A 24,684-nucleotide genomic window follows, 5' to 3' on the forward strand; every position below is an offset into this window, starting at 1 on the left:
CCCATCTTTCTTTCTGGTCTGGCCTCTGCTTGGAAAAAAAAAGGGGGACAGACACCACTGAGTTCATACTTTGTATGACAGTAATCATCAGGATTCATAGCACTATTATCCAAACTCAATACTGTACTCTCTGTTTGCCATAGTCCTAAGTATAATCTATCCAGTCCTCATCTGAAGTGTCACATGAGATTTACCACTATACTCTCCCTATAATTAAACCTTGCCAAGATATACTCCTGATCAGAAAAAAAAATATATTAAAATCAAGCTAACCAGTACCCCCAGAGCTCTCTGGGACTAAACTACCAATCAAAGAAAACACTCGGTAGGACTAGTGTCTCTAGCTGCATATGTAGCACAGGATGGCCTCATTGGTCTTCAATGGGAGGAGAGGCCCTTGGTCCTGTGAAGGTTCTATGCCCCAGTCTAGGGGAATGCTGGGCCAGGAAGCAGAAGTGGGTGGGTTGGGGAGCAGGGGGAGGGAATAGAGGATTTTTGGGGGGAATCTAGGAGAGGGGATAACATTTGAAATGTAAATAAAGAAAATAAAATATCTAAGAAAAAGAAAAGGAAAAATTCAAGATACAGCAAATAGGAGAGGTCCTCGGATTTAAAAAATAGAAAACTGTTTCTTAATCTTGTGAACATAATAATCATGTTTAACTTACAGTATTTTCTTGGCCCATTAGGACAAAAACTTTGTTTCTATTTGATCTTCCATAATCAAATATTATTTGATCAAACGATGTCTTTCTAACATAATATTGACCTTGGAATAAAATTTGATGTAAGTACCTCACTACAGATGAATGGATGCATAGATGGGTGGGTGCATAGATAGGGGGTGGAGATAGGTGGATTTGTAGATAGATGGAAGGTTAAGTACTTCTAAATCTGATAATATCTATGAGCATGTCACATCACGTAAATCGTACACATGTTGAAGGAAAATATAGGAGAAAGACTTCTATATTTTAAATCCAACTATATTATTGATAACTTTCCACCAGCTGATAGTAAGCAAACTTTAATATTTTCTTTTTTAATATTTTTTATTTTTTATTATTACGTATTTTCCTCAATTACATTTAGAATGCTATCCCAAAAGTCCCCCATACCCTCCCTTCTTGAGGGTTAGGTGCATCTTCTCTGACTGAATCTAAACCTGTCAGTCCTCTATTGTATGTGTGTTGGGGGCCTCATATCAGCTGGTGCATGCTGTCTGGTTGGTAGTCCAGTGTTTGAGAGATCTCAGGTGTCCAGGTTAATTGAAACTGCTTGTCTACCTACAGGGTCACTCTCTTCCTCAGCTTCTCCCAGCTTTTACCTAATTCAACCACAGGGGTCAGCTGCTTCTGTCCATTGGTTGGGTGCAAATATCTGCCTCTGACTTAGCTGCTTGTTGAGTCTTTCAGAGGGCAGTGATGCTAGGTCCCTTTTTGTGAGCACTCCATATCCTCAATAGTGTCAGGCCTTGAGACTTCCCCTTGAACTGGATCCCACTTTGGGCCTGTCGCTGGACAATCTTTTCCCTAAGCTCCTCTCCATTTCCATCCCTGCAGTTCTTTCATACAGAACAATTAGTCACTTCATTTTTACATTAGAATATAATTATAATCTTTTCTCATTTCCTTTCCTCCTTCTAATACTTCACATAGATCCCTCTTTACTCTCTTTCAAATTCATGGCCCCATTCCATTCATTGTTTGCACACACACACACACACACACACACACACATACACACACACACTACATAAATGCAGCCAGCTTAGTATAATATTAATTTTATGTATGTTTTCAGACCTGACCACTTGGATTAAAAACCCAGTTGTGTGTTAGTTAAGAAACTAAATCATCTTGAGTAAGGATAGACAAAACAAAATATGGTTTATTCATGAAATGGGACTTTATGAATCTTTTTAGTAACAGAGATAGATTCATTATTGAAATTGCTATTATATGCATATGTGTACATTATATTTATATAGGTATATCCATATATATTTATGTCTGATTAACAAGTCTAAGATGCTGCATTCCAGTATATATTGAAGTTTAAGAGAAAGAGAGTAAAATTATGGAATTTGTGTTACTCAAATTATTTCGTTAACATATATGAGCATGTTACTGAAATTATCTTCAATTAATATATATTAGCATAAGCATTAAGAATATTTTCATATTAAAGGTAATTATAAACACTTCATACCCACAAAGTTCTATTTACACTGTTGGGAAAGAAAACAATAGAAAGTTTAACTAAGTTTAACTAAGCTGGATTCCTTGTCAGTTGCAAAATATTCTCTCCAGTGCAAGAGTGGCACAGATGTCATGACCAACTACTTTCTGATTGGATCTAAAACCTGCTATACAAGATGGAGCTTATGCCTGATACTGTTACCTGGAACAAAACCCCTTGACTGCCCAGGTCATATGCTATAGGCGAGATCCAAATACTATTACATTGTTAAATAGATGTGGCACCGAACTATCCCCTAAATTATTCACCTCTCAACCCTTATTGGAGAAATTTGTTTTTGCACTAGATAGCAACTAATACAGAGACCCACAAGCAGTTAACATGCAGAGAATTACAAACTGTAAAGTGCTCAGCTCTAAGTAGGATGTCTATACATCTTCTAACCACAAGGTTTGAAGATCATAGTAACAGAGAGGCAAGAAAGATTTTAAGAGACTGAATGACATAGTGCAATGGCAGGGAAATACTATTTGCTTGGTGCTAAGCATGATAGCACAGTTGCACACATGAAATCACAGTGGTTGCAATTGCATGTGCAAGACCTACACAAGTTCAGGCCATCCATAACCCTAAAATGGATAGGGGATGGGCTCATGATAGGATAGGGGGTGCCCCCATTGTCTGAGGCGATATTAACAATTGATAGCAGTAGGGGTAAAATGAGTGAGTTCTCTTCATAGATGTGGTCCCTAAGAAGATACACATGCTATTGTAGATGTCTACAGACACACACACACACACACACACACACACACACACACACAAACACACATACACACACACAAACAGCCATCTAATGTTTACTTACCACCTACACTTTTTTCCATAACACTGTATTAACTAGAATTTTACTTCCAGGGTTAAGATCACCTTCTTTGATCACCATTTTTGGTTTTTGTTTGTTTGTTGTTGTTTTATCTTCAATTAAGGTTATGATGTAGGTTTCTGTTGTTAGCTCCCATTAGGAGATAAGGAGGAGACCAGAATTATAGGACTTCTTATATGTGGTTATACGGAGTAACTGACATTGCTGAATGTACAGAGAGGCAACACTAAGTGAAAAAGCACTTCAGTTTGGAAGGAGAGCACATGAAGCTGGGAGGGAGAAGCTCTGGTGGGTAGAAGGTGACAGAGAGCAGGAAAGGGGCAGGGGTTTACTCAAAGCACATCAGCTGCATGCAGGTATTACCAACAAATTTAAAAATTAATAACACTTGATTTTGATTCAAACAAATTGATTCCATGTTTAAAATTTTTAGTTCAGATAAGTCATAGAAGTGCAAATATTTCTACTTCTCTATAAAGCTTACCTTTTGAAATTTAATCAGTCCACCTAACTCTAATTTTGTTTTGTTTCTTTTTGTTTTGTTTACTTTTGAGGCACCGTTACTCTGTGTAGCCCTTGCTGTTTTCAAACATTTTCTTTGTAGATTGAGCTAGCATCAAACTCAGGGAGTAGGTGGGCTCTGCCTCCAGAGTCCTGGGATTAAAGATTTACACCAACATGCCTGACTATAACTCTAATTAATTGTAATTAAATATTTTAAATTGGTTTCATCTGGTACTTTAAACTTGGTCAAAATCCCTTGCTTTAGGAGGTCATAGTCCTTACAGTACACCTCATTAGTTTGATTTAGCCAAACCAAAGCACAGTCTAATCTGAATGTCTCTCTTTGCAACAAATGGCAGTGAATGCAGAGACCTATGGCTGAGACCTGAGTTTAAATCCCCATAATTTATATAAAAACTCAAAATGTGTAATTCCAGCGCTTATGACTATCTGGGAGGAGAGATGGATAACAGAATTCCCAGAAGTAGCTCACAGGCCACTACTAAGACATATACTCAAGGACACAAACAGACACAAGCACGATGTGGTATGTAAGAATGGACTGACCTGTGCATCTCTCTGTCCCTCTCTCCCTCTCTCCCTCTCTCCCTCTATCTCTCCCTCTCTTTCTCTCTCTCTCTCACACACACAGACCAGAGGAGCTAAAGTCCTCTACCACCTACATTTTTTTCTACAATTTGTAACTAACTAGAATTTTACTTCCAGAGTTAACACTTCTGTTTGTTTGCTTTTCCTTATTTTTCTATCTTCAATTAGATTGAAGATTTTGATTAAGAGTCTCCAATGTCCAAACATTTTATTTCTGAACCATATAGGGTTTTTTTTTAATTTAATTTTACTTTTTACATATTCACATTACATCCCACACACTGCCCCCCTCCTGGTCACCCCCTCCCATAATCCTTCCCATATCTCACATCCCCTTCTCCTCTGAGCAGGTGGGCACCACCCTGGGTATCCCCGTACTCTGGCACTTCAAGTTTCTGTGAGGCTAGGATCACTCCTCTCCAAGTGAGACCAAACAAGGCAGCCCAGCTTGAAGAACATATTCTATGCATAGGCATTACTTTTTGGATCAGATCGGGGGAAGGACAAGAAAGATCACTAGATGTCAATGAAAATGAATGGAAATCTGCAGCTGACAGCTCACAGGGGTGAGGAGATGGGGGCTTCCTCCAGGATGAAACAGGGACCTAAGATAGGGGGCACCTAAGAATCAATTGGGGTCACCTTATCTGTGACCCACAACATTGGAGATATAGAACATAAAGAGGCCTCCTGCTATAGCTACACAGAAATTCCAGTGGAGCAATATAGATACCAACTTACTCACAAAACTTTCAATCCAAAATTTATCCTGTCTACAAGAAATGCAGGCACATGGGATGGAGTAGAGACTGAGGGAATGACCAACCAATAACCAGCCCAACTTGGGACCCATCCCACAGGCAAGCACCAATCCCTAACATTAAGGATACCCTGTTATGCTTTCTGACAGGAGCACTTTGTTCTCTAAAACCCAGTAGCTGACCCAGACAAATAGAGACACGCAAAGCCAAACAGTGGGTAGAGCTTGAGGACTCTTATGGAAGAATAGGAGGAAGGATTGCAGCCCCCCAAAAGGATAGGAACTCCACAGGAAGACCACCATTGTCAACTAACCTGGACAGTTAGGCCTCTCTGAGTTTGAACAACCAACCAAAGAATGTACATGGGCTAACTTACACATATGTAACAGATAAGCAGCTTGGTCTTCATATGGGTTCTGAACAACTAGAATAGGGGCTGTCCCCAAAGCTGCTGATTAAAGATTTGGTCATCTCTGTTTAGAAGATGAGGAGGAACAACTTCTATGATCTCTTGTATATGGTTAAACTAAGTAACTGACAATGATGAATCACTGACAGCCTTTACATGAAATGACTTCTTCATCAGTCTTTAGTCAGTATGTACAGAATAATTTATAGAATGTTCTAGCAGAAAAGTTTATTCACGAGATTTCTCACAACTAATAGTTATTCAATTCCTTGGGTTTAAACAAGTATTGGTGGATATTAGTGAGAATGTCTTGTAAATTAAAATCAGTACCTCTCAGAACTGTGAAAGCAAGAGTTGTCTGTCTCCAGAAGTACAGAAAACGTACCCAACCTTTGAGTTATAACCCAAAAATTCAATTCTATATTGCAATCCTGGATTTTGAAAATCTTAAGAATGGTCAAGAGTAGCTTTGTTATCTAGCCTGAGTTCCAGTGTTATGATGAGTGACTTACCTAGATCTTACTAATCACAACTATGTTCTCCATTCCTGAGGATATCATGGCTGCCAAGCCTTTCTACATGTAATTCTCCCTGGTAAAAGCTGCTGTGTGGCGGCTCTTCAGACCCTACTGAGAATTTCTGCTGTAGCTAAACAGGAACTGAAAAAATATTTTTGCAGATATAAATCATGTTTCTGTGTGTGTAGAAAGCTTATGACATGCAATATCTGTGTGTTTTAAGAGGCCAGAAAATGTGATCAAGAGAGTCATGAAGTATGTCTGTGTTGTGTGCGCAAAACTTGTTCTTGTATAAATAACATTGAGAAATATCGATTTAAGGATAAGTAAACCAAATGGAGAATTCAGTCGTGATAGAAAATATATAAACAATACGATTCTCCAAGTTAGGAACTTGGGCCAATTTTGTTACCATCTTAATTAGCTGTCCTTTGGTGTTACTTCAAAACAGAACAATTTATTCAACAGATTTTTTTTGGCCCAATATGTGAATTGTCATGAAATATTTGTAAGTATTGGCTGTAAACAGGAACTGGTACAAGTTGTTAATCATCTTTTCAGCTGCAACTGAAGGCAATAAAACAATCACCAATAAAGGTATATCTTTCAGTAGAAATGGAATGCAAGTGATATGTGTGTGTGTGTATGGGCGTGCACACACATGCACACACACAAGTATCCATCTATATTGTTATATGTGCACATGTAAGCCAATGGTCAGCCTCAAGTGTTCTTCCCACTGTTCATCACACTGTTCTGACTTGAAACTCACAGCTTACTGCGCTTCTAGCTAGCTAAACCCAAAGATCCTCCTCCTCTGCCTCCCCAATGCTGCAATTGGGAACACGTACCAACATGTCTGTCTGTGTTCTATAGGTTTGGGGAAACGATCTAAGGTCCTCATGCTTGCCCAGAAAGTATAATTCTGATTCAGTTATCTACCCAGCCCTGAATTTAATAATACAGAAAGACTGACTTTTCTGGGTCTATAATGTAGTGAATTATACTACTTGACTTGGATTCAGTCAATGTATAAATTCTATTTTACCAATTTTTATCATCCAGTAAGTACATATTGCTCAAATTTCAGAGACTTTGCTTAAAGATGGATAAGTGTGCACATACCAATCTGAAACAACTCCTTCATTCCAAGGATTACACTGATGTCCCTTCTAGAAATTCTTATCAGTTTCTAGAACCTTGCCATGTTTAGAAGAATGGGGAACTGGCAAAATTCTTTGCTAAATAAAGTGAAATTATTTTATCTGAACATTTCAGTTGTCAAATAGACTTATTTCTGTTGATAAAGATATTTATCCTAGTATCTTTTTAAATTGCAAATAGAAATTATCTTGAATGATTTTGTTCAAATATTATTATGGACAAGAAACCTACTTTAATTCATACCATGGGGGTACTTTTTGGATAAAGTGATTCCAATAACAACTTGTTCAAGAATTTCAAACAAAACCAACATCATGGGTCAGTGATTTTAGAATCATGTTCAAATCAATATCGAATTACTCTTTGTAGGAATAGTCATATTTGTATTCCATATTTGAATAGTAGCCACACCTCTAATATGATGGAATATTTAGCAATTAGGAACAATGGAAACACGGCACAGTAATTTGCTTGGTCTACTTAGGATAGTGTAAGAGAATATCACTGAATGGGAGGCTTTGCACCCCATCACAGTTAGGGAAGCTGAGAATCCAAAGTCAAAATGCCAAGGGATTCAGTGTTCAAACATGGCTCACTTCCAGAGTCGCAGGTGGTTTCACCTGGCTTCATCTGCACTGGGGAAAATCCAGTGTTTTCTGAGCTCTCTTCAGTAAAGAGTCTAGATCCATTCACAAAAGTTCCACCCTTGTGACCTAATAAGCTCACATCAGTCATGAGTCATTTCCTCAAAACTGAAATGCTCCCTTCTAGAGAAAGAGGACAATTTGAAAAAAAATATTCAAAACTTATAAAGCTCAGAAAGTCCCTGAGTGTTTCAAGGTTTCTGAGGCACATCTTGAACAGGAAAACTTACTATGGAGAGGAGATTCTTGAGCCATACTGACTGTGGGTTTTGTAGTGAGCTCCAGAATACAGCGTTCAAAATTCATAATCCATGCTTAGGTGGACTTCTTACTGATACATCTGCTTCGGGTCACCCACACTGCTCTAAATAACTTCTCATACCTATTTCTGTAAATAACTCTAAATAATCCCACTTATTGACAATTCTAGCCTATGGAAGAATCTTCTCATTGATCTGTCATTGCTCACTTATGTTGTGTGAAAAGACATTTCATAATATCTCTCCAAGAAAATCCACACAGAGCAATTACATGGGAAATACGGTTTTACCTATGTAAATTTCTAAAAGGCACATATAATCAAGCAGAGTTATAAGATTTTGGTATTAAATATCTTGTTTAGAAAGTGTCAAGATAATACGGTATCACAACAACATTCTTTAAAATATTATATGCTAAATTTATACACACACACATATATATATATATACATATATATATATATATATATATATATATTCCTCTTATATATACATAACACAAATTCTTACTTTCATTCACTGTAGATACTAAATGGTTAAGCCAAACATCAACCACACATACACGAAATTTATTAATATATTTGTCAGTGTTAAAATTAACTACTTTAACTCTACCATAACCCTGCCATAATAAATTGAAAATAACAAAGACACACAGATCTGAACTTATGTTGTAACACTGATTACTATAAATAGAATCATAGCAAAGCTAAGTTTTACCATATAAAGAGTACATTTCTTCCAGATTAAAAATCTTTCAATATATATTTAACTTAGTTGAGTTTAATTATTTTTCTATATACTACTGTTCTTCTATAGCATAAAGAGTCAATCAAGTCTTTTCAGATTCTTTAAGCGGGTTATCATTTAAAGAGTGGCAGAATATACTTCTATGAATTAACTCTAATACTATTTTATTATAAATAAACCAAAATTTCTTTTCACTTTTTAGCACAAATACAAAAAATAAAAAAGGACCATGGACATCCCAGGATCTGTGATTAGCTTACATTTTCATTTTAAAAATCCTTACTTTCAAATTTTTTATTAGATATTTTCTTTATTTACATTTCAAATGTTATCCCCTTTCCTGGTTTTCCATCCAAAACCCCCCTATACTCTCCCCATTTCCCCTGCTCACCAATCTACTCACTCCTGCTTCCTGGCCCTGGCATTCCACTACACTGGGGCATAGAGCCTCACAGGATCAAGGGCTTTTTCTCCCATTGATGACCAATTAGGCCATCCTCTGCTAGATTTGCAGATGGAGCCATGAGTCCCACCATGTGTTTTCTTTGATTGGTGGTTTAGTCCCTGGGAGTTCTGGGGTTACTGGTTAGTTCATATTGTTGTTGTTCAGTGCTGGTGGGATTGCAAGTTTGTACAACCATTCTGGAAATCAGTTTGGTGGTTCCTCAGAAAATTAGACATAGTACTACTTGAGGACCCACTAATCCCACTCCTGGGCATATATACCCAGAAGATCCTCTAACATGTAAAAAGCACACATGTTCCCCTATGTTCATCGAAGCCTTATTTATAATAGCCAGGAGGTGGAAAGAACACAGATGTTCCTCAACAGAGGAATGGATACAGAAAATTGTGGCACATTTACACAATGGAGTACTACTCAGCTATTAAAAACAATTCATTTATAAAATTTTTAGGCAAATGGATGGAACTAGAAAATATCATTCTGAGTGAGGTAACTCAAATTTTCATAAATACATAAAATTACATACGACATTATTTCTCAATTTGCCATCCACAAAATCTCCATATTTCCCTCAGCTTCACGAGTATAGTAATTTTTATCATACATTGAGTCCAGTTAGACTTCTTGTATGAGAATATGTGTGGCCCTACCCATGGTAGCATAGTATGTCTACCAGGGTTATATTATCAATAAAGAACAAGTATTCCTTTCCCAAACAACTGTCCACTTCCAGTAACTCTTCAGAGAAGCAACTCAGTGTGGAGTTGGACCTGAGGTTCATATTCTCTATTTATACTTCATTTCTGCTGGATTGGTCTTCTGTAAGTCTTCTGAAGGTAAAAAAAAAGCAAAACAAAAACAAAAAAAAAAAAAAAACTTTGAGAATTCACTCTGTGTATAAGGATTCCAGAGCTGGAAAGGTAGGGATATCTATGTCCTTTAGAGCCCAGAAGATCACAACCCCAGATATTAGACACTGGCCTAGTTACAAGTACAATTGTGTAAAACAACAGTAGTGGGTTATACCTTAGAGTTGATGGCCTTCTGAGAATGATAAGCTTCTCTAATCAGGGTTACATCAGCAGACATAAAATTCCCTTCTGTGAAACAGACTTCAAATCCAGTCACAGAGGATCCCTTACTCAGTCATACCACTATGGCCCTACTAGATACATTTTAGGTGGCAGGTCCATACTGCATCATGCAAGGTCCAACTCTGGGTAAAACTTTTGCTTTCTTTCCTCCTCCAGCAGCCTGCACGCTATCTTCTGGGTGGCAGCTTTATGTCACTTTGTAGAAATCTTGCATCACCAAGGAGTGGTAACTATAGTCTTTGTTGTACAAAGGAGACGTTGAATCTGAGGGACGTTACTGCCTTACCCTCAACTAAACCACCACTGAGAACACAGCATGAGACTAAGATGTTTGTTCATAGCATACTAGCTCCAAAGAACTTATTAAATGTTTCTTAAGCTCCTCTTTTTTAAACCATGGTATTTAAAGGAGGTGAATCCTACCTACCTTTTGTATCTCTAATAAATTTAATTTACAGTCAGAATAAAGTGATGAAATGGTTCTTAAAAACTAAAATTCCAACACCGCTACTTAAATCATAACACCAAAAGTTTTGGAGTTAAAAATGTGATGAATTGCAGACTGTCAACTGCAATTGTGTGCAGACTGTTAATTGTGGAAGGGCAATCATGGTACTTTATAGTGGACTCTTGAATAATGACTTTAAGAGTGGTGCAGAGACAAAGAGACGCGTGTGATCATCACCCCAGTTTGCTTTAGTGAATTGTTAAAAAGTACCAGAGATAAGATGTCTTATTTGGTTCCCAAATTTATGGTGTATTTCCTTTGCGGAGCTGTTTTGTATAACATGGTTAACAGGAACCTCTGGAAATAAGATGCGCCTGAGTATCAGTGAGTAGAGAAAGGGCACGGTTTCTGGTACCAAACAATTCATATCAGCTATGATGGGAGCCTTTTGTGAAAATATATTATTTAGAAAGACATTCTCCAATACTAAAGTCATTGGATATATCACTATTAAATTTGAAAATAAGATATTTTACCTACATAATATTTGAATTACATTTTATAGTCTTCCTCAAATAGTTGTTTCAATCCATGTCACATTGTTTCAGTTCCACATTCAAACATAAAACAAATCAGAATTGACAAAGAACAAAAATATAAACAGGACCTCCTTTGGTATAAACAGGGTCTTATCTTAATGGTGAGCCTTCTAAACATGAGTGCTTGTGTGTGTTTATAAAATATCAGTGAATGCCCTTCTGTCTCTTTTTTAGAAAAAGTAAACGATGCTGCCATTTCTCACATCACTGATAACTTGTCACGTCTTTCAGTCCGTCGTGAAACTATGTTCTGGGAAAACATTAAGGGCAAAATTACACTCAGTTCACTGTGAGTGATAAGAAATGTTATAATACTTTAGAGTCGCAGAGATAATGAGAAATAAGTCATATTAACATCTAAACCACACGAGTCAAAATACTTGAGCGTTAACTGAAAAAAGTCTGTTTTGTTGACATGTGTTGAATGCACACTTCCATTGAGGTGATGGTTCTACTCTAAGAGAAATCCATACAGATTTTAGAGGGCTACAAGAAAGAGATGCATTTAGTTACTGTATTTTAAATTGACATTTTGATTAGAATGAATATGCAAAGTGACTTTTCTTATATAATAACCCATTGCCTTAAGTGTGTTTTCTGATTCTCAAAGTCTAAAAGAGATTTTAAACTAACTTAAAACATATCTCCTAGAAGGGAACTGTAGAGCAATGCCAAGCATATCTTAACACTTTAACCCTGATTTAAAAAAATAAAAGGAGTTCAAATACATGCCTCACGACTTCAAGTATAAGGAAAAGTATAAGGATCACATACTGCACATGTGCTCGCTCTCTCTCTCTCTCTCTCTCCCTCTCCCTCTCCCTCTCCCTCTCCCTCTCCCTCTCCCTCTCCCTCTCCCTCTCCCTCTCCCCCCTCTCTCACACACATACACACACTGAATAAATAAATATTTTTTTTTAAAAAAGAGCTTTCTAATCTCTAGGGAAATTCATTGCAGGAGGTCAAGCTGGATGATAATTTCACCCACATTTTCATCAAACAGAGTTAGAATTTGAGAGAAGAAAGGTCATTCTTAAGATTATTAAGGAGAGGAACACAGACAAGGCAGTCTTATCTTACCCTTACCTAAAACAGTGAGAATAATACAAAGGGACAACTCAGCGCTCTGAAGTATCATTTTTCCAAGCAGAATGCAAGGTCAATTGATGTTAGGATCTGGCTATGTTATCTGAAGGGCACGAGATTAGCTGACAGCTGTTGATAGATGAGCTAAAAGGGGAAGCTTGATCAAGGGAAACTAGCACTCCTGCTTTGTCAGAGACATGTGCAAATGAGCACGCAAGTGTCCACAATACAAATGGACTTAAATAAAGAGAAGGAAGAGATCATTTCAAGGGCATACAAGCTGAGAATGAAGCAAATGATAATTTAGGGGAAAGAAAGGCCTACTTCAAAGGTGAGGGGTGAAAGTGCAGATAGTGTTCACAAGGAAAAGAGAGTTTCTCTATACATATCTTTCTTTTTCCTTTGACCATTGCTTGGAACTGAACACTTTGACAACTACTTAGAATTAATCTTTTCATTATTTTAGGATATTTAGATCCTGGGTAATAGATAAATATTACATAAATATTAATGTGAAATATATAAGATGAAATTTTGATAAAATGTAGGTATAACTATTATATTTCCATAGAAAGAATTGCTATTCAGTCTAGCATGATATAGTACTTTAGACCTTAGACTTTGCATGGCTTTGAAAAAAAAAGCACAAATAATTTAAAAGAAAACAATTTCATTTGGCTTAGGATTTCTGATTTTTTTCATAGTTCTTCATTTGTTTGCTGGTTCAAGGTACACTGGCTCCACCCATCCTGTAGGAAGGGAACGAACGCTGTAAGGAAGCTGCTCACATGGTGGTACCCAGGGGGCAGAGAGAATATTCCTGTTCTTCCTTTTTCTTCTCAATTTATTTCATTCAAACCACAACATATACGGTGATGTGGCCCATGTCCCATCGATCTACAACAGTTACTTTCTCACATGTCAGTCACCTCTAGAAACACCCTCACAGAACCATTCATAAATGGTTTACTAGTCTTCCACGTATATTTTAAACTTATAAATTGCTGACTAACATTAACCATCACAGTCTTCATATTTGAACTTTATGCTCAAAAACAGCAGTAAGGAAATGGTCTCATAGATTTCTATGGGTTCTTAACCAAATGATGACACTTCAGCAGTAGGCCTGATAATTAACATTTATAGATTTGTTACAGTATTTTACAATGTATTTTATCCTACTGTTTTCTTCATTATAGCAAGTTCATTATTCACCATAAATGAAAATCATTATGATTTTATTTAAAAGTTATATCACATAATTGCTTAATTAACAGATGATAAAAGTTTTTTTTTTTAATTAGTTTGAGGACATTAGCCAAAATATACAACAAAGGGGAGTTAGAACCTGTGGAGACAATATCCAGTGAATAGGCATGGCCCCTGGTTGAAGGGTCACCCACCCACCTCAACAATATTAAGCCAGAATTCTTCCAGTCTAAAGGAAATGCAGGGACAAACAGTTGAGCAGAGACTGAAGGAAAGGCCAACCAGAGTCTGCCCCACCTAGCAATCCATCCATCTGCAGACACCAAACCCAGACACTATTGCTGATGCCAAGAAGTGCTTGCTGACATAAGTCTGGTATAGCTGTCCCATGAGATGCTCTGCCAGAGTTTGACCAATACAGATATGGATGCATGCAGCCAAACATTGGACTGAGCACAGGGACCCCAAGGAGAAGCTAGGGGAAGGACTGAAGGATCTGAATGGATTTGCAACCTCATAGGAAGAACAACAATATCAAACAACCAGATCCACCACCATCTCCAAGCTCTCAGGGACTAATGCACCAACCAAAGAGTACACATTGGGGGACCCATGGCTCTAGCTGGATATGAAACAGAGGATTGCCTTATCAGGCATGACTGGGAGGAAAGCCCCTTTTTCTGGTGGAAGCTCAATGAACCAGAGTAAGAGAATGCTAGGGTGCTGAGGCAGGAGTGGCTGGATGGTAGTGGAGGGGAAACTGGGAAGTGGGATAACATTTGAAATGACAATAAAAAATAATAAAAAATGAAAAAATAGTTTGATCCCAGAGAGTCAAGCTCTCTTAATATGTATATCCAAGACAATATAAGAAAATAGTGCATAGCAGAGAAACTGGTAGAAATTTATTGTGGTGTATCACTGTAGGGCATTTTAAAAACATGTACCCCATTTCTTCATCACAGAATTTAGATAATAATAGACATCTGTTTGGGTAATGAATATAGGTGGAACATGTCCAACAATGCTTATTATACAAAACTTCTGGGACATATAAGGTAGCACTCTGATTGTTTTCATATGCCTCATTATATGTCTGTATGCTATGCTAGAATAATGCATACAGACCTTGTAAATAGTGCTTAAGTGTTAAATGATAATTTTCTACTAGTGAGATTTTCATGAAGCCTTAGTAAAACATATGATGAATTGAAGACTACAATTGTTATGATTACATACCATTTTAGGTACAATATGTCCTGAGTTACTTGTAAATGACAATAGGAATTACAGAAATGTTTTCTTACTGGATGAGAACAGTTCAGATAAAAATAAAAAAAAAATAGTGTGCGTGGATTAGGAAGCACTAACAAAAGAATTGATAGCCACCTGTGCTAATAATGAAATGTACTATAATGTACTATGAATTTTTGTCAGAGGACAACATTTTCATTAATAAACAAATAGAATAATTTAAGATGACAAAAATGTCTGGAAGCAATCTTATATCCTTCTCTTGAATACATTCCAACTGAAATTCCCCTTCTTCTACTCCTTCTAGTCAGCCCGACACCTCTTCTCTCCCCCAAATCCACTGTTGCCCATTGCTCTTCAGAAAAGAGCAGTCCTCCCAGGAAGATCAGCCAAACAGTATAAGGAGATGCAGGAAGATTAGGCACAAACCTTCATATCAAGGCTGGAGGAGGCAACCCAGTAGAAGGAAACAGGTCCCAAAAGTATCAGAAACAGTTTCATTCCCACTGTTAGGAATCCAACTATAACATAAAGATAAACAATCACAGCATGTATACAGAGAACCTAGCTCAGAGACATGCAGGCTTTGTTAGCTCTTATGAGCCCTGATGACCTTAGTTGATTCTGTAAGTGGTGTTCTACTGGTGTCCTCTATTTTTAAGTTTTCTCTATTGGAAAAAAAAATTGTCCCTTTTAAACTTAATTGTTGGATAAGCCACAAGATATTGAAAATTTCGTTTATGGAGTGGTCGTAAGGCCACTACTGCTGCTCAGAGAAACCCACCCAGAACCTTCAGGACACAGGAACTGAGGAGCAGCCTGGGATGGGAGCCTTCCTAGTTTCCATCTGCACCTGGGACCAGAGTCAATCCTCTTCCACAGGGCTCCATATACAAATTGCACCAGGAGATAGCTGGTCTCCCAGGAGTGCAGACAAACCTGTGAGCACAGGTAAGACCACCACTTCTCTTCAAATTTCTGTTCCATGGGGGACCCTCCCAGAGCCATCAGGACACAGGAACAAAGGATCAGCTGGGACTCAGCTCTCCATACCTAAATTCCTCACAGAAAGAACTAGTCTACCACAAATATTAACACACAGGCTTGCAGGAGGGACAAGCCAAAGTCAGAGACAGCAAGACCAGCTAACACCAAAGATAACCAGATGTCAAAAGGCAAGGGCAATAACATAAGCAACAGAAAACTTGGCATCAGCAGAACCCAGTTCTCCCAACACAGTGAGCCCTAGTTAACCCAACACATCAGAAAAGGAAGGCTCTGATTTAAAATCACATTTGATGGTGATGATAAAGGACTTTAAGAAGAACATAAATAACTCACTTTAAGAAATACAAGAGAACACAGGTAAAAGACCTTAAAGAGGAAACACAAAAATCCCTTAAAGAATTACAGAAAAACACAACCAAAAAGGTGAAGAAACTGAACAACAACAACAAAAAAATCCAGGATCTAAAAATGGGAAGAAAAAGTCAGGAAGGGAGACAGCACTGGAGATAGAAAACCTAGGAAAGAGGTCAGGAGTAATAGATGTAAGCATCACCAACAGAATATAAGAGATAGAAGAAAGAATCCCAGGTACAGAAGATACCATAGAAAACATTGACAGGACAGTCAAAGAAAATGCAAAATGCATAAATTCCCTAACTCAGAACATTCAGAAAATCCAGGACACAATGAGAAAACCAAATCTAAGGACAATAGATATAGAAGAAAGTGAAGATTACCAACTTAAAAGACCAATAAATATCTTCAACAAAAGTTTAGAAGAAAATTCCCCTAACCTAATGAAAGATATGCCCATGAACATACAAGAAGCCTATAGAACTCCAGAAAGATTGGACCAGAAAAGAAATTCCTCCCATCATATGTTTGTCAAAACACAAAATGCACAAAACAAAACAAAAATAGTAAAAGCAGTAAGACAAAAAGATCAAGTAACATGTAAAGGAAGACCTATCAGAATTACACCAGACTTCTTACCAAAGACAATGAAATTTAGAAGACCCTAGGCAGATGCCATATAGACCCTAAGAGAACACAAATGCCAGCCCAGACTTAAACCCAGAAAAACTCTCTATTACCATAGATGAAGAAATCAAGAAATTCCATGACAAAACAAAATTTACAAAATATCTTTCCATAAATCCATCCCTACAAAGGTTAATAGAAGGAAGATGCCAACACAAAGAGGGAAACTACACCCTAGAAAAAGGAAGAACGTAATCTCTCAGCAAACCCAAAAGAATATAAACACAAATAAAAATAACACCAAAATAACAAGAAGCAATAATCACTACTCTTTAATATCTCAGCATCAGTGGACTCAATTTCCCAATAAAAAGACATAGACTAACATACTGGATATGTAAGCAGGACACAGAATTTTGCTGCACACAGGAAAAAAGCCTCAGTTTCAAAGACAAACACTATCTCAGAGTAAAGGGCTGGAAAATAATTTTCCAAGTAAATGGTCCCAAAAAACAATCTGGAGTAGCCATTCTAATGTTAGATAAAATCTACTTTCAATCAAAAGTCATCAAAAAAGATAAGGAAGAACACTTCAGACTCATCAAGGGAAAAATCTACCAAGAAGAATTCTCAATCCTGAACATCTATGCTCCAAATGCAAGGGCACCAGCATTCATAAAAGAAACTTAACTAAAGCTCAAAGCACACATTGCACCTCACACAATAATAGTCAGGGACTTTAACACCCCACTCTCATCAATAGACAGATCAGAGAAACACAAACCAAACAGAGACACAGTTAAACAAAGTTATGGACCAAATGGATTTAGCAGATTATCTATAGAACATTTTATCCTAAATCAAAAGAATATACCTTCTTCTCAGCACCTCCTGGTACCTTCTCCAAAAGTGACCATATAATTCGTCACAAAACAGATCTCAATTAATATAAGAAGATTGAAATAGTCACATGCCTCCTATCAGATAACTATGGATAAGGGCTTGTCTTTAAAAGCAACAAAAACAACAGAAATCCCACATATACAAGGAACTGAACAGTCCTCCACTCAATGATATCTTGGTCAAAGAAGCAATGAAGAAAGAAATCAAAGACTTTAAAATTTAATGAAAATGAAGGCACAACATACCCAAACTTATGGGACATAGTGAAAGCAGTGCTAAGAATACAACTCATAGCTCTGAGTTTCCCCAAAAAGAAACTGGAGAAAGCATACACTACTAGCTTAATAGCACACCTGAAAGATCTAGAATAAAAAGAAGCAAATACACACAAGAGGAGTAGATGGCAGGAAATATTCAAACTCAGAGCTGAAGTCAACCAAGTAGAAACAAAAGGTACTATACCTAGAATCAATAAAACCAGAAGCTAGAGAGAACCGGACAGCTTCTGGGACAGGCAGAAGCACAGAGCCGCTGAGGCAGCACCCTGTGTGGGCCGCAGACAGCCGGCCACTGTCCGGACCAGAGGACAGGTGTCTGCCTGGCTTGGGAGGCGGCCTCAGCCTCAGCAGCAGCGGTCGCCATCTGGGTTCCGGGACTCCGCGGGACCTAGGAAATTAGTCTGAACAGGTTAGAGGGTGCGCCAGAGAACGGGACAGCTTCTGGGACGGGCAGAAGCACAGAGCCGCTGAGGCAGCACCCTTGGCGGGCCGCAGACAGCCGGCCACCGTCCAGACCAGAGGACAGGTGTCCACCTGGCTTGGGAGGCTGCCTCAGCCTCAGGAGCAGCAGTCGCCATCTTGGTTCCAGGACTCCCTGGAACTTAGGAATTTAGTTTGCACAGGTGAGAGTCTGCACCACGGAAGCTGACAGCTTCTGGGAACTGCCAAAGCAACACAGCTTCTGAGAGAGGCCCTGTTTTGGGCCTTCTTCTTCGACCAGGAGGAGGTCCAAAAACAAGATATCTGCGCACCTTCCCTGTAAGAGAGCTTACCAGCAGAGAGTGCTCTGAGCACTGAAAGTCAGAGGAGAGAATCTGTCTCCCAGGTCTGCCGAGAGACGGTAACAGAATCACCAGAAGAACAATCTCTAAACAGAGTCAACTATAACTACTAACTCCAGAGATTACCAGATGGCGAAAGGTAAACGTAGGAATCCTACTAATAGGAACCAAGACCACTCACCATCATCAGAACCCAGCACTCCCACTTCGCCCAGTCCAGGGCACCCCAACACACCCGAAAACCTAGACCTAGATTTAAAAGCATATCTCATGATGATGGTAGAGGACATCAAGAAGGACTTTAATAAATCACTTAAAGAAATACAGGAGAACACTGCTAAAGAGTTACAAGTCCTGAAAGAAAAACAGGAAAACACAATCAAACAGGTAGAAGTCCTTACAGAAAAAGAGGAAAAAACATACAAACAGGTGATGGAAATGAACAAAACCATACTAGACTTAAAAAGGGAAGTAGAAACAATAAAGAAAACTCAAAGTGAGGCAACACTGGAGATAGAAACCCTAGGAAAGAAATCTGGAACCATAGATTTGAGCATCAGCAACAGAATACAAGAGATGGAAGAGAGAATCTCAGGTGCAGAAGATTCCATAGAGAACATCGGCACAACAATCAAAGAAAATGGAAAATGCAAAAAGATCCTAACTCAAAATATCCAGGAAATCCAGGACACAATGAGAAGACCAAACCTACGGATAATAGGAGTGGATGAGAATGAAGATTTTCAACTCAAAGGACCAGCAAACGTCTTCAACAAAATTATTGAAGAAAACTTCCCAAATATAAAGAAAGAGATACCTATGAACATACAAGAAGCCTACAGAACTCCAAATAGACTGGACCAGAAAAGAAATTCCTCCCGACACATAATAATCAGAACAACAAATGCACTAAATAAAGATAGAATACTAAAAGCAGTAAGGGAAAAAGGTCAAGTAACATACAAAGGCAAGCCTATCAGAATTACACCAGATTTTTCACCAGAGACTATGAAAGCCAGAAGAGCCTGGACAGATATTATACAGACACTAAGAGAACACAAATTCCAGCCCGGGCTACTATACCCAGCCAAACTCTCAATTACCATAGATGGAGAAACCAAAGTATTCCACGACAAAACCAAATTCACACATTATCTCTCCACGAATCCAGCCCTTCAAAGGTTAATAACAGAAAAAAACCAATACAAGAACGGGAACAATGCCCTAGAAAAAACAAGAAGGTAATCCCTCAACAAACCTAAAAGAAGACAGCCACAAGAACAGAATGCCAACTTTAACAACAAAAATAACAGGAAGCAACAATTACTTTTCCTTAATATCTCTTAACATCAATGGTCTCAACTCCCCAATAAAAAGACATAGACTAACAAACTGGCTACACAAACAAGACCCAACATTTTGCTGTTTACAGGAGACACATCTCAGAGAAAAAGATAGACACTACCTCAGAATAAAAGGCTGGAAAACAATTTTCCAAGCAAATGGCATGAAGAAACAAGCTGGAGTAGCCATCCTAATATCTGATAAGATTGACTTCCAACCCAAAGTCATCAAAAAAGACAAGGAGGGGCACTTCGTTCTCATCAAAGGTAAAATCCTCCAAGAGGAACTCTCAATTCTGAATATCTCTGCTCCAAATACAAGGGCAGCCACATTCATTAAAGAAACTTTAGTAAAGCTCAAAGCACACATTGCACCTCACACAATAATAGTGGGAGACTTCAACACACCACTTTCACCAATGGACAGATCATGGAAACAGAAACTAAACAGGGACACACTGAAACTAACAGAAGTGATGAAACAAATGGATCTGACAGATATCTACAGAACATTTTATCCTAAAACAAAAGGATATACCTTCTTCTCAGCACCTCATGGTACCTTCTCCAAAATTGACCACATAATAGGTCACAAAACAGGCCTCAACAGATTCAAAAATATTGAAATTGTCCCATGTATCCTATCAGATCACCATGCACTAAGGCTGATCTTAAATAACAAAAAAAATAACAGAAAGCCAACACCCACGTGAAAACTGAACAACACTCTTCTCAATGATACCTTGGTCAAGGAAGGAATAAAGAAAGAAATTAAAGACTTTTTAGAGTTTAATGAAAATGAAGCCACAACGTACCCAAACCTTTGGGACAGGATGAAAGCATTTCTAAGAGGGAAACTCATAGCTCTGAGTGCCTCCATGAAGAAATGGGAGAGAGCACATACTAGCAGCTTGACAACACATCTAAAAGCTCTAAAAAAAAAGGAAGCAAATTCACCCAAGAGGAGTAGACGGCAGGAAATAATCAAACTCAGGGGTGAAATCAACCAAGTGGAAACAAGAAGAACTATTCAAAGAATTAACCAAACGAGGAGTTGGTTCTTTGAGAAAATCAACAAGATAGATAAACCCTTAGCTAGACTCACTAGAGGGCTCAGAGACAAAATCCTAATTAACAAAATCAGAACTGAAAAGGGAGACATAACAACAGATCCTGAAGAAATCCAAAACACCATCAGATCCTTCTACAAAAGGCTATACTCAACAAAACTGGAAAACCTGGACGAAATGGACAAATTTCTGGACAGATACCAGGTACCAAAGTTGAATCAGGATCAAGTTGACCTTCTAAACAGTCCCATATTCCCTAAAGAAATAGAAGCAGTTATAAATAGTCTCCCAGCCAAAAAAAGCCCAGGACCAGACGGGTTTAGTGCAGAGTTCTATCAGACCTTCAAAGAAGATCTAATTCCAGTTCTGCACAAACTTTTTCACAAGATAGAAGTAGAAAGTACTCTACCCAACTCATTTTATGAAGCCACTATTACTCTGATACCTAAACCACAGAAAGATCCAACAAAGATAGAGAACTTCAGACCAATTTCCCTTATGAATATCGATGCAAAAATCCTCAATAAAATTCTCGCTAACCGAATCCAAGAACACATTAAAGCAATCATCCATCCTGACCAAGTAGGTTTTATTCCAGGGATGCAGGGATGGTTTAATATACGAAAATCCATCAATGTAATCCACTATATAAACAAACTCAAAGACAAAAACCACATGATCATCTCGTTAGATGCAGAAAAAGCATTTGACAAGATCCAACACCCATTCATGATAAAAGTTCTGGAAAGATCAGGAATTCAAGGCCCATACCTAAACATAATAAAAGCAATCTACAGCAAACCAGGAGCCAACATCAAAGTAAATGGAGAGAAGCTGGAAGCAATCCCACTAAAATCAGGGACTAGACAAGGTTGCCCACTTTCTCCCTACCTTTTCAACATAGTACTTGAAGTATTAGCCAGAGCAATTCGACAACAAAAGGAGATCAAGGGGATACAAATTAGAAAGGAGGAAGTCAAAATATCACTTTTTGCAGATGATATGATAGTATATATAAGTGACCCTAAAAATTCCACCAGAGAACTCCTAAACCTGATAAACAGCTTCGGTGAAGTAGCTGGATATAAAATTAACTCAAACAAGTCAATGGCCTTTCTCTACACAAAGAATAAACAGGCTGAGAAAGAAATTAGGGAAACAACACCCTTCTCAATAGTCACAAATAATATAAAATATCTCGGTGTGACTCTAACTAAGGAAGTGAAAGATCTGTATGATAAAAACTTCAAGTCTCTGAAGAAAGAAATTAAAGAAGATCTCAGAAGATGGAAAGATCTCCCATGCTCATGGATTGGCAGGATCAACATTGTAAAAATGGCTATCTTGCCAAAAGCAATCTACAGATTCAATGCAATCCCCATCAAAATTCCAACTCAATTCTTCAACGAATTAGAAGGAGCAATTTGCAAATTCATCTGGAATAACAAAAAACCTAGGATAGCAAAAACTCTTCTCAAGGATAAAAGAACCTCTGGTGGAATCACCATGCCTGACCTAAAGCTTTACTACAGAGCAATTGTGGTAAAAACTGCATGGTACTGGTATAGAGACAGACAAGTAGACCAATGGAATAGAATTGAAGACCCAGAAATGAACCCACACACCTATGGTCACTTGATCTTCGACAAGGGAGCTAAAACCATCCAGTGGAAGAAAGACAGCATTTTCAACAAATGGTGCTGGCACAACTGGTTGTTATCATGTAGAAGAATGCGAATCGATCCATACTTATCTCCTTGTACTAAGGTCAAATCTAAATGGATCAAAGAACTTCACATAAAACCAGAAACACTGAAACTTATAGAGGAGAAAGTGGGGAAAAGCCTTGAAGATATGGGCACAGGGGAAAAATTCCTGAACAGAACAGCAATGGCTTGTGCTGTAAGATCGAGAATTGACAAATGGGACCTAATGAAACTTCAAAGTTTCTGCAAGGCAAAAGACACCGTCAACAAGACAAAAAGACCACCAACAGATTGGGAAAGGATCTTTACCTATCCTAAATCAGATAGGGGGCTAATATCCAACATATATAAAGAACTCAAGAAGGTGGACTTCAGAAAATCGAACAACCCCATTAAAAAATGTGGCTCAGAACTGAACAAAGAATTCTCACCTGAGGAATACCGAATGGCAGAGAAGCACCTGAAAAAATGTTCAACATCCTTAATCATCAGGGAAATGCAAATCAAAACAACCCTGAGATTCCACCTCACACCAGTCAGAATGTCTAAGATCAAAAATTCAGGTGACAGCAGATGCTGGCGAGGATGTGGAGAAAGAGGAACACTCCTCCATTGTTGGTGGGATTGCAGGCTTGTACAACCACTCTGGAAATCAGTCTGGCGGTTCCTCAGAAAATTGGACATAGTACTACCAGAGGATCCAGCAATACCTCTCCTGGGCATATATCCAGAAGATGCCCCAAATGGTAAGAAGGACACATGCTCCACTCTGTTCATAGCAGCCTTATTTATAATAGCCAGAAGCTGGAAAGAACCCAGATGCCCCTCAACAGAGGAATGGATACAGAAAATGTGGTACATCTACACAATGGAGTACTACTCAGCTATTAAAAAGAATGAATTTATGAAATTCCTAGCCAAATGGATGGACCTGGAGGGCATCATCCTGAGTGAGGTAACACATTCACAAAGGAACTCACACAATATGTACTCACTGATAAGTGGATATTAGCCCAAAACCTAGGATACCCAAGATATAAGATACAATTTCCTAAACACATGAAACTCAAGAAAAATGAAGACTGAAGTGTGGACACTATGCCCCTCCTTAGAAATGGGAACAAAACACCCTTGGAAGGAGTTACAGAGACAAAGTTTGGAGCTGAGATGAAAGGATGGACCATGTAGAGACTGCCTTATCCAGGGATCCACCCCATAATCAGCATCCAAACGCTGACACCATTGCCTACACTAGCAAGATTTTATCGAAAGGACCCAGATGTAGCTGTCTCTTGTGAGACTATGCCGGGGCCTAGCAAACACAGAAGTGGATGCCCACAGTCAGCTAATGGATGGATCACAGGGCTCCCAATGGAGGAGCTAGAGAAAGTACCCAAGGAGCTAAAGGGATCTGCAACCCTATAGGTGGATCAACATTATGAATTAACCAGTACCCTGGAGCTCTTGACTCTAGCTGCATATGTATCAAAAGATGGCCTAGTCGGCCATCACTGGAAAGAGAGGCCCATTGGACACACAAACTTTATATGCCCCAGAACAGGGGAACGCCAGGGCCAAAAAGGGGGAGTGGGCGGGTAGGGGAGTGGGGGTGGGTGGGTATGGGGGACTTTTGATATAGCATTGGAAATGTAAAGGAGCTAAATACCTAATAAAAAATGGAAAAAAAAAAAAAAACAGAAGCTGGTTCTTTAAGAAAATCAACAAGATAGATAAACTCTTAGCCGGATTA

The sequence above is a fragment of the Mus musculus genome, chromosome 16, assembly GCF_000001635.26.
Source record: "Mus musculus strain C57BL/6J chromosome 16, GRCm38.p6 C57BL/6J".
Classification (NCBI taxonomy): Eukaryota; Metazoa; Chordata; class Mammalia; order Rodentia; family Muridae; genus Mus; species Mus musculus.